At 36.8% G+C, this 12284-nt stretch overlaps 2 non-coding genes across 2 annotated transcripts; both read left to right on the plus strand.

Annotated features, from left to right (window-relative positions):
* The first annotated feature begins 7391 nt into the window (after nucleotides 1–7391).
* Nucleotides 7392–7464, plus strand: Trnal-uaa. Its single transcript has one exon. It is a non-coding gene; the product is annotated as a tRNA-Gln (tRNA).
* Nucleotides 7465–8669: 1205 nt separating this feature from the next.
* On the plus strand, nucleotides 8670–8742 carry Trnak-uuu. Its single transcript has one exon. It is a non-coding gene; the product is annotated as a tRNA-Lys (tRNA).
* Nucleotides 8743–12284: the final 3542 nt, after the last annotated feature.

Here is a 12284-nt window from a genome sequence, read left to right on the forward strand (position 1 = left end):
ACCAATCAAATATAGAGATGGAAATCTATACCATTCGGAACTATGTGTAGAAGATGATTCAAGAGTGTAAATAAAAATGGAAATATCTTCTGATGTCATCAATAGAAATGTTAATATATCTTAAAATCTAAACTATCCTTAAGAAAATCTTGGTATATATCTTTGTGTCTGATCATTTCCTTCGACAATTTCTGTTGAAAGTTTGATCAGTAAAATATCCAAACAAAATATTAAATAACTGTTAGCCGAATCGTGTCACGTTACCATCACTATGCCTTCTGGACTTCTATTTTGAAATTAATTTATCTATTTGATGTTTTTATTTGTTTGCTTCTTTTTGGCTAATTTGAAACTTTTTCAAGTTTTGTTTACCCCCTCCAATTCAGCTCCATGCTCAATCACCACTCATTATGATTAAGATTGATTCAATGTCCAAAATGTTGTTTGGCTCCAACGTCTCAAAAAGTTTGTTTTTCTTAAAGTTTTCTTTTGTATTTTCTTTTTTGTGTTGATCGCTGAAAGATCTGAGCATGAACTATTTTCTCTTGACAGGAAATGGCAGCTAATACCAAAACATGATGCACATCGGTTTTATATACATACAAATATCTATAGCAAACAGTGGCAAAATGAACTCAAAAATATGAGAAAAAACTTAAGCCGCTTGTTGCCAACGCACTTGGCACTTCTTTTTCATTGCAAATCCCCAGCTTCCTACAGGCAGAGCCAGAGAGCTTGCCGTGGAGAGCATCTTCAACTAATGCTATGACATCTGGATATAAAATGTAAGAAAAATAACATCCTCATCATCATCTACTCCCACCTGAAAGGGCTGCTGTTGTTGGTGTTGCAACAATGCAGTGGCAGCAACCCGTTGCGCATTTATTTTCAGTTTTCAAGCACAGACACACACACACACACACACAGAAAAACAGCTGCCTCCTGTTTACGTTTAATTGAGTTTATTGATGCATATTTGAAGTTCGATTCGTTCACCAAGGCGATGGGATGAGACAGCAATCGGCAGGGAGGCTAACGGGAGTGCCGCCACTTGAAAGTGCAAAAATGCAATTAATTAAGCGCATTTATTTGCACACTCAATGGGCCGTGGGAGGTTTAAGGAGGACGAGAACGTGTGCCAAATAAATATACATAATAAATGAGTTTGCGGCAAGAGGATATACATATAAGAAAATTATTGCACAAAGTTAAATTCAAAAGTTTCAAGCACTCTTCAACTTAAAGAGTTGATTAGCATATTGTGTTGGTAGATCGATTGTTATAGGCTTTAAGGATGAAAGATGATGCTCTTAAGTAACTTACAAACGAAGCCAGAGTTATTTAATCTAAAACTGTATTTATTTTTTAAATATTATGTATCAATGTTACCAAATCTAATTTTTGACTAGTCCTTAGTCTTCAAAACCTTTTGATTTTTCCCTCATTTGGCACACATTAAACAATTTTATCTTAAATCCTATTAAGCATGTAAATGTAATGTCATGTCCTTCCTTTAGTCCCACATTTTAGCTATAACTATGACATAATTTTCCATTATAATTTATTTGAAAGGAAAAACCAATTGCAATATTTTAAAATAGAATAATTTTCTAAATAGTCACTTTCCTTTGCATTGACAACAAGTTTATGAACTTTATCCATGTCTGCCAATTTGAGGGCGGGGGCAATGTCAGGACAAGTAAACCCTTTAATTCTCATAAGGACCCAGCTGTTGGCTATCTATAAGGATATACAGGAGCTTCTGTTCATTCCCCTTGACAATTGCCTAGGAAAAGTTTGTGTGCGATAGGAAAAACTTTCTTGTTGACAATTTGTATTTCCCATTTTCACCCCCCATCCAGCTGATTTTTTTTCCGCTCTTGTTCACACAGCTGAGCCTGAAAATCCAAATCAAATGGCTGAAACATGTCATTTGGCTCCAATTGGGGGTCGGTCTTAAAAGATTAGCAAAACAAAAAAAGCGGATTGTGAATTTATAAATGGCATCAAATGTTAGATGGTATAGGAGTTTGGGGTGAGTTGAAGACATTTGTCAACTTGTTTCGCACACATCTTTGCAATTAGTTAATGTCAAATGGATAAGCAACAGCTTAATCAGAAGAAAAGGTCAAGTATTCCGAGGTCTGCTAATTTGTTGTCGCCCTTCAGCCAGTTCAGTTGAGAACGTGTGTGTCAAGTCAAGTGTTTGTGACTTTGTCACGTAACAGCGCAAAGATGTAACCATCCATGTCTGGACGAGAACCTTACCCAACCGAGTTGGCTAATGAGACCCAAGACAGCCTTAGGTTAGCTTCTCGGCTTGAAATTGGCGTCGGCGGCAGCTGCAACCAGAGATACCAAGATGGGAAGAGACACACACACACAGATGTACATTGAGGGCAAGGGAAAACAACAAGTTGAATTGCGGCATTTGCCTCATTGGGGCGGATATGGCAATTTTTTTTCGTTGCTATATTCTTTTTCCTCGCTTTTGCTTGCCCTGAAATCGATATGGCATCAAAAGCCCAGGCACATTATGCCATTATCCAGGGTCTCGATTTTGAGGTAGGCTAGGCGTAGGAAAGGCCCCCAGCCAGCCAGAAACAACAACAAATCCGACCGCAACAACAAACGAATCTACCAACATCTTGCTGATATATTTTTATTATGCTAAAATAATCGCACATCGACAATGTGCACAGTGGTTCGAGATGCATTATACAATTCACATTCATATACAAAAGAGAATAGAAAGCTTGACAAATTTTTGATTTCAATTGAGATTAATAGCTGCAATTTTATTACCTAATATAATTTAGTCATTCCATTAAAACATCCAACCATTTCTTTTTCGATTCGTTTCGCTTTCAATGAATTTGTGAATATGAGTTGAATGACTTGTATAAAATCCTACTCACAACTGTTTCAGTTAGCTTTTAGTATCAAAAAAGAATTTTAAACCATAAAATGTAGACTTTTAGAGATCATTTAGTTTCTATATAATATTATCAATGGTAACATCTATTTGAATCAGTTTGATTAATGATTGATTCATATGATGAGTTGAACCTGGAAGTTAAGTGTAGCACATTAGAATACTAACTACTAGAGAAGTTCTATTAACCTTCGAGTGTAATGTTAACTTCTTACTTTAAGCTCTGTCTATATCATATGCCTTGATTTGCTGATGAATTTTTATAAACACTTAAATTAGAACCACTGTGGCAAACTACATTGAGGGCGGTGGAGAAATCGAAGCCAAGTTACCTTTACGGTTAGCATAGCAACAAATTATCTTAAAGATGCATCTGAATATTGCAAACAAAAGATAAAAGCCAAAATGCAACGACAACCGCAACCGCTCATACCTAGTAGTAGCTGTAGTAGTTGTTGTTCAGGTTACTATATGGCCCCGACATCGACATCGCCATCGCCACGAAAAGGCACGGATCGGGTGCTGTTGCCTCCCAATGCGGTTGGGGCAGCCTTTCGCTTGCAGCCACGCAAAAGGTGATTTATTTGAACATGGTTATCAACTTAGTAGAATAACAGGAGCAGCCAAAGCGCCGCAGCCGCCAAAAATGAAAAAAAAAAAAACAAAAAACAACGAAAAACGAAGGAAAATACAATGAAGAACAAACAATGCCAGATGGAAAAGCAGAGCAGAACTCAGAGAGCAACTTGAACTTGTCCATGTGCATGTGGCTGGTGGCTGGTGTCCAATGACTGGAGCTGGTTGCATGCCCCCTCTCTCTATGTGTATGTGTGTGTGTCTGTGTGTATGTGTGAGTTTGTACCTGGGCTAGAAAGTGCACAGCCGTAAGATACGATTGCATTTACATGCATCCATATCAGCGCCTGCATCGGGGCGTGTGTCCCACTCCCACTCCTTCAACCTTTGTCTTTGCTTGTGCACCATTGAACGCGCCCATGACACACAACCACACACATACACTCATATGAACACACACACACCCACAAGTATCTATAGTTACAGCTGCACACGAGGCACGAAGGCCCATCCCCAATATGCCAGACAACTATCCAAAAAGCAACCGGCATACAATTTGGCCGGCAGCGAAAATTTATTTGAAATCAATGCTTCTTGTTGCATTCTTCAGTTGCTCCATTCACTCTCTCTCTCTCACCCTCTCTGTTCCTGTCTATGTCTATGCCTCTTTTGCTTCCATCTGAGGCACAAACAAACTTTTTGACTCTTGTTGCAACAGCCCGCAATATCAGCAGCAGCAGCAGCAGTAACAGAACATCAGCGGTAGTAGTCAATATACAGCTACTTGATGAATCATGGGGCACATTAGTTAGAACCTGCGATTTGTAACAGGTGTCATAAATACAGACATTTTTATTTTATACTAACTTAGAATCAGCAATTTAGCCTTTCGCCTTATAGTCAATGAAAGGACATTTTGGGTTAAAATAAAAAAAGACTTTTCATATAAAAATTTTATATTCATTAAGAAATATTATAAATATAACATTTTAATTTTGATTCCCCACAATTTATTTCAAATCGAAAACGGGAATAGTTTTTATATCTACCATCTAGTTAGAATCAAAATTTTTATCACCTTTGGCTTATGTTTTACAAGTTTAAAATACATATTCCCATGGGAAATTTGTAATTTTTAAACTTATATCATCGCACATCAACAAAAAATTAAAATTCCTAGTGAATATAGGAAACATCGATATATGTAAACGATCTGAAAATATTCCCTAAATAATTTTGAAGTGTAGTTTCAAATACAAGTGTAACTATGTTGTCGGTATAGGCCAAATCTGTTATAGCCGTTTGTTCCACTTGGCTCTCTTTTTTGTTGCAGTTTCATGTACCATGGTCTAGTGCACTGCAGGCAGAGAAAGACAATAATTGAATATATATACATTTATATATATATATGTATATCCAACAATACTGTATAGGAATTGAAAATGGAATTGTATATATTGTGCATAGTTTTACTCTAAGAAGCGGCAGCTGATTTTATGTGCATGTTCTTAACTCGGCTTTGTTATTGAAGAGAAGCATTGAAGATTCGAGAATTTCGTTGGTCACGAGTTTCGGGTACGATGTTAACACCGAACGCCCTGTCTGAATGGAACTGCAACTGCAAGTAATATTGTTTGACCATTAAAACCTGAATGCGAAGGAGTCATCTACTGGCATCTCTATCACCAGATACTCTTGTTAGGCAGAAATGATAATGAAGGCCAACGGTAAACGATGCCAACAGATGCATCAACAAGTTGGGGCATCGAAATCAGCATCTTGGTCATCGATACATATTAGAACTGCAGGCAGACACACACAAGCAAACAAACAAACAAACAAGCAACCAAACAAAACGAAACGAAACGACAAAGTGACTGGCAGACAGACAAACAAACGGAGACTGAGTCAGAGACAGAGCAGACAAACTTTTTGGCTTAAAGCAGACAGTTTATTGAATCTTTGCGGTAGACCAAACAAATCGGACATTGATGGCCAGCCAAACGAAAGTCCAGCTTCGATTTTTCTCTGTTTGCCTTCTTCTATGCCCAGCGATCGACCACCTTGGTAGCCGAAAAACTCCAAATGCTGCCAGGCAAATACAAAAACAAAACATGTAAAATTCAGGAGAGTTTCATGTACACTGCAAAAAAAAAAAAACGACAGCAATTACAAATGGAAAGTCATCAGGCTGACAAATTGATTTAATTTCATGAAATTTAGTTTGTAATTAATCCGAAACAACGAATAGAACTGACTAACTTATCCATTAATCTTAATACAGCTTCATGTGAAAAAATATCAGTCTAACTATTCTACTTTTCAAACGGTTGAACATATTCCAAAAGTACAAAAATTTCAATACCATAATTTCCTTTTTTATTTTGTTCTTTGTTTCCATACTGTGTATTTGGTGATCACACAGAGGTTACGCTGAGGTTACATATCAGTTCGACAGTTTAAGTCATAATTTTCAACTAGTTTAGGCGCTCAAATAGTGGATTGACTTTAGAATTCTGAGCACGTTAAGGTAAGCAGCTTTGTTTTAAGAATGTAAAGCTTTTATACTTAAAAAATGTCTTTGATGCATTAAAATTAGCTTGTATAGTATTCAATATTATGGAATATGATTGTTAATGAATCATATTTTTTTAACTATGGTGTGATATTTTACTTAGGTATTTAATTCAATAGATTTTAGATAGTTATATCGAGAGTTAATTGTGTTTTCATTGATTTAAATTGGAAGTCAAATCTGGCTAATCATGGCATTTGCTTAGGCTTGACCTAAATTTGGCTTATCTTATGGATGAAAGTTTTATGATTTTTCCAAGTGTAGTTGTATATTGTGAGCGACGTTTGACTTAAATTTTAATTTCAAAAACAAAGTTTACGCTTTCGAAAAATGAAAATAGTGAGTCGTTTGACCGCCTCCTTCTATCCATTGTCAGGCCCGGTCGACTGCTTGCCTCTCGGCTGTAAAAGTGTGAAATGCCAATGCCTTTTCTGTTTGCCATTGCATTTAGATGGTCTTTTGTGTCCAGCTCTTGGGGGTTTATTTAATACTTTTCATTTTTTTCCTTCCCCCTTGATGCTGTTGTTGTTGTTGTTGTTGTTGTTGTTCTTGTTGTTGCTGCTGTTGTGATCATTACGAGATGGCTGGCGACTTGGTCTTGTGTCGGCAAATGCGCTTTGATTAATGCCAAACTGCATACAAAATTTTCATGTGATCTCACAGGTTTACATTTTGGTCCGTTCCCCTCAATTTTTTTTCTGTTTTTTGTTTTTGTTTTTGTTTTTTGGCCGCGATTCACACACATTATTCATGTGTGTGCAGTGGGCATTGTGTTTCGAGAAAACACAAAATAAACACAGAATCTAGAGGCAAGAATCTGCAACCATTCTTTTGAGTAAGTCGCCATCCGTTTCAGTCTGTAGTTCGGGCTAGTTGCTTCCCCTCCCCACCAAGTCCTACCCTCGACGCCCCCTCTAAAAGCATACATGAATGGTAGGTGGGTAGGTGGGTAGGAGGAGGTAGGTACATACCTACCGGTGCAAATTCAATGGCTTTTTGCATACATTTGCGTTAAGGCAGCCATGCGTAGTAGTCAAATATAAGCCTGGCATTACAGGTAATTGAATAGTAAATACTCTGCAATATTTTCTGTTTTTTTTTTGCTTAGATTACGCTAGAAAAGATTCAGAATGATGATAATTTTATAAAAATAAAAGTTGATTATGGGATTTACATTTGGCAGCTACTTCCAATCATTCGTTTATCTATGTAAAATAAATTTCAATAACCCAATTAGGAATAACCCAAGTGTAAGGATCTGGATGTTTAGTAAAAGTTAAGGAATATATACCCGAGCTTATATCTGCCCGGGTAGCTCAGTCGGTAGAGCATTGGACTTTGCATACAAGGGTCCAGGGTTCAAGTCCCTGCTCGGGCGTTGTAATGTTATTTTGTTATTTCATTTAATTTATGAACTAACATTAATCTTAAAGCATTTTGTTTTAGAACAATGCTGTTAATAATATTTCACAGGGAAATTATTGAAAAATACTTTCTATCTTCTGTCTGAGACTTAAGAGGTTTAAAGACATGTCATTTTTTTCCATATTTCTCATATTGAGTGTTTTGTTTGGAGTTTAAACAGAATTTCTTGGGGAAAAGTAAGAATCTGTAGTATTAATGTAAATGATAAGGCAAAAACAGACTGCAACAATCAACTGATATACCCCACTGAAGATACTCTTTCATCTATCAGAAGCAAGGCTAGCTCAAACCCAAGAGTTTTGCCAAAGTCGCCACCGGCAATAGCAACAACAACAACCCAAAAAGACGGTGAGTAACAATGGCTATTCAGCTGCCGCTGCTGCTATTGCTGTTGCTCCTCGAACCGCTGCAGCCTGCCCAAAAACAAAGGCCAAATAACAACAATGCAAAAAAAGAACCCCAACCAACCAAAAAAAAATAAGAGAAATATGTATATCAGATTTAAAATAAATGTAACTGCGCGGCTCATTATGCCGCGCTCACACACAGTCCAAGGAGAAGGCAAAGTAGCAATCGTAGGAGACAAGAGAGAAGGGGAAGCGGAAAAGCGGGGTGCATATCCCAGTGGAAGGGGGAGCTGCCGCAAGTGGAGCGCTCAGTGCCACAATACGCGCATGCTCAACCGTTTGGGTGCACTTAATGGCCTGGCAATCAACTTGGATGGGGCTGTGTGGCTTTTTGGTCTTTTGGGCCAACATGCTGGCTAGTTAGCTGCAGGTAAATACTAAGTACAGTGAAGACCTTGCCCTGAAAACTTGATCTAGCTGGCCGTCGTTTGACATCGTTCTAAACTGGTTGCAGTTGCACACCAAATTGAGTTTATATAAATATATCTGACCAGCTGATCTAAGAGACAAGTTGGAGAAACAATTAGTCAGAAAAAAAGTTAAGAAACCCAAACACTATGCCTAAGTCAATGACAGATCTAGTACTAACTAACTCGAAATAATAGCTATAGTTTTGATATATAGTTTAACCAAAACGAGACTTTTTCAATTTATTGTTTTAGGAATGTTTATCTAATAGAAGAATGTGTTTTATTATAAACAGAGTAATACTTCCGTTTATTATTTGTAGTAGTTCTTCCATGACACATGTGCCCGGGTAGCTCAGTTGGTAGAGCATTGGACTTTTAATCCAAGGGTCCAGGGTTCAAGTCCCTGCTCGGGCGTTAGTACTTTTTATTTTACCATAGTTAGACTGGAATGAATCTTTATAAATTTCAATTTCATAGCACATATACAAGGACAATAAACCAACCTAGTTAACATATCCTACTATCTATCTTCATATATGTATTTTGCCGATGAACTACTAAATGAGTTCAAATATTAAAGCTTCTCTTGAATCTCATTGTCAGCAAATTTCTTCCATTTCACAGCTCTAAAGAGGTCTATATATATGTAAATGTTTCTGTAAAGGGTTTTGAAATTATCTATAGCTCATATCTTAACCATAACTGCAGTCATTTTAGTCGTAGTCTACTGTATTATGCTAGACCCGACTTGGTAAACGCATTTAGTGCATTTAAATAAGCATTTCTCAGGTTGCTGGCAAAGGAACGCGCATTGTTCGTTAAAGGGAATACAGAATGGCAAACATTTTGCATAGAACTGGATGGTAGATGGGCAGGTTTTAAGCAAGTGAAGTAAACTTTCACTTCATAGAACAAAGCTAATGTCTTGTCTTTCAGCACGCGCATATTTGCCTTTCCCTTGAACCCCCCACCACCAGCCTGTATCCCAACCCCTTTTGGCCCCTTTGTCATATTTGCATGCTCATTTCATATTTCTCTTTGCCATTCCATTGCGGTTTTCCCCCAACTCATTCTATCTCTCGTTGTCCGTCTCTCTTCCTCTGAAAAAGCAAACAACTTAATCGATTTGCGTTCATTTGCAATTTGTAATCCAATGTCTTGTCTCCCCCTTTTCAGTTGCCTGCTTGCCCCATGCGACCCCCATCACCTTAAGGTGGAACGTGTGCTGCACACATGCCGCAATTTGTTGCAACGATTAGCGGCATGAGTGGGTTGAGTGGACTGTGGAGAGGGAAGAGGGCGAGGAAAAAAATTGCAATGCCATGGCTTATTAATTACCATCGATAGCAGAAGCCCAGCCAAACCAGACCACAAAATGCTGCTTTGCTCTCTGCCTGCCTGCCCTGCCCCTGAGATGTTGCTGCCACATTTGTATGCCATATTCTTTCTTCTTGGCAGATTCCATTGAATTTTTGAACAATTCTATCAAAAGCAATTCTTCAAGGGCAGAACCCATTGCAGAGACCCTTTGGCTTTGCCAATTACGATGGCATTTCTCTTTTTCTTATATGTGATAAATAATATTTATGGCATGCTGGAAAAAAAATATGCTTTTTGCTGATTTGGCGGCATTATTTGTCACACGGTTTCTGTAGCCTTCCTTCTTTTTTGTGAAATCATTGGAAATATTTTTCAAAAAGCACAGAAAGAAGGCAATTTTCAACTGATACTGAAGAATTCAATATGATTTTATTCTCATAAATTTTTGCGTGTTTTTGCTTTTGAATTAACTTTTAAGTTTCATTATTTGTTGTTTCATGAGGGGCTTTTTATATAGGTAAGCTATGTTAAGTCTTCAGATATTACAGATGTTTTGTATGTCGCATATTAGAAAACTTCTTCTAAAAAATCACGTGGTTAGCAGGCACATTTTGTTCAAATATACAACTAAATCCAATCAATCTTTTAAAAATGTTGATTCTATTTCTTTTGCAACTAAGAGATTTGAGACATTTGAAGTCACGTATTAAAGTTTCTTTCAGTTTGCGTTTAGGTTTCATTAAATTCGGTTGGGATATAAAAAAAAAAAAACAAATATAAATATTTCATAATAAAAGCTCCCCCTTTTTGATATATTTCTCTTCCTTTTTGGGGTTTTTGATAAAGTGAACAATGAATTCGTTGATTCGAAATTTATCTATGCAAAGTTTTATCTGTGGCTTGTGCTCTTTTTTTCTGAAATGCCAGTCCCACTGTAAGCAAATAGCAAGTCAAAGGTTTCATCACAAAGATTATATAAATAATATATAAACATCAAAAATTCTTTATAGTAAAAAGTTTGTGTTTGGTTACATATAAAATACATTTTTAAATTACTTCACAATAATATAAATTAAAAATTTATAATTTCATATTTCTATTAAAATCAACAGTTACTATGAATTTCACTTCAGGCTTCACCAAATTGTAAACATAAAATTTTTTATGGAATCTTTCGTGGAAATTCTCCGTTTGCCTTGCCTTGTATTAAGATTGTTTTTACTCTTAACTCTCCAGCCCTTTGGAGCATTTTCACTTGAAATCGGTTTGTAGTGCTTTTGCATTCAGCATATTTATGTTTGTTTTAAAAAAATTTACAGAATTTGCATAAAAACCAATTTTCTTTCTTACCCCGCTTTGCGGTTCTCCTGGTTGGTTGGGGAATTTTCCAATGTGGGCAGCTAAAGTTAAGGCAAACAATTGAAATAGTTAAAGTGGCATTAAGCAATCAGCAGCAGCAATAAATCAATCTGCATTTGTCATAGCCAAGTTGTCGTCGTCTCTCATTCTGCCTCTCTTTTCAATGAATTGCATCAAATGAGCATTTAGCACTTTTTTTTTAACGCCTTTTAAGTTAAACCTCCTGTTTTGCGATATGACTTTAAGCACACGCAAGGTCCAGCGATTCATCCATGTTGCATGTGAACCCAAACATTTTGACACGCCATTTGGGGAGAAGGATGGCAGCCCAAAGGATGCTTTGGATGTCAACCAGTGGGTCTTGTATCATTATCACGCACACTGCAGTGCAAAAGAGTTCAAGTTGTTGTACCTCTGTGTGTGTCATTAGGGGCAACCCCGCACGGTCGACACGAGTGTCGACACCTTCAAGTGTCCAGTATCAGTCTACCACCTACACCACCCACACTTTCTTCTCTCGGTCTCGCTCTCTTTGGCTGGCCTCTAATGAAGTCAACCTGATCATCTGAAGTGTGGCCCGAGGAGGCACACACAAATTATGTTCATATTTCTAGCCGCTGATGGTTCGCGCCAAGTCTTTAGGCCAAAAATACGAAAAATTATTTCGTTTCGTTTCGGTTTGAGTTTCGTATTTTCTTTAATGCATCGTGTGTGGATTGTGTCTGTTCTTTTCCATTTTATTTCTCTGTTCTCCTTTACCAATTTGTTCCTAACACGTGTGTTGGACCAACATGTTGCTGGCAACTTTGTGGCTGCTTAGCAACATTTTGGGGCAACAGGTTTTGTGCCTTTGTCAACATTGACAACAGCTGAGTTTAACAAGCAAAACAAACGTTTAGGACAGACAAAAAACTTGTTAAAACAACATGAAATATTTAATAGTTTTTGTTAATTTATATATTTCAAATTAATTAAAGTAATTTAGTTTTAGATATTATTAAAGTTTTACAATAAAATTGATATCAATTTGAATGGAATTCACAAATATCAATTATCAAAAATATTTTATAAAAATGAACGCCAATTTAAATGTTGAAAACATTTAAAACAGATATTTCAAATTAAGAATAATTATAGCAAACGGAAGTCTCTTAAAATCTAAAAGTGAGCTAATTTCGTATAAAAAAATTTTAAAAAGATTACAAGGCTTTCGATTAGCAGTGTGAATCATAGAAAATATATTTTATTAAATGGAATTTCATAGAAGGTCTAACATG

Source organism: Drosophila willistoni, assembly GCF_018902025.1.
Source record: "Drosophila willistoni isolate 14030-0811.24 chromosome 2R unlocalized genomic scaffold, UCI_dwil_1.1 Seg167, whole genome shotgun sequence".
NCBI classification, from domain to species: Eukaryota; Metazoa; Arthropoda; class Insecta; order Diptera; family Drosophilidae; genus Drosophila; species Drosophila willistoni.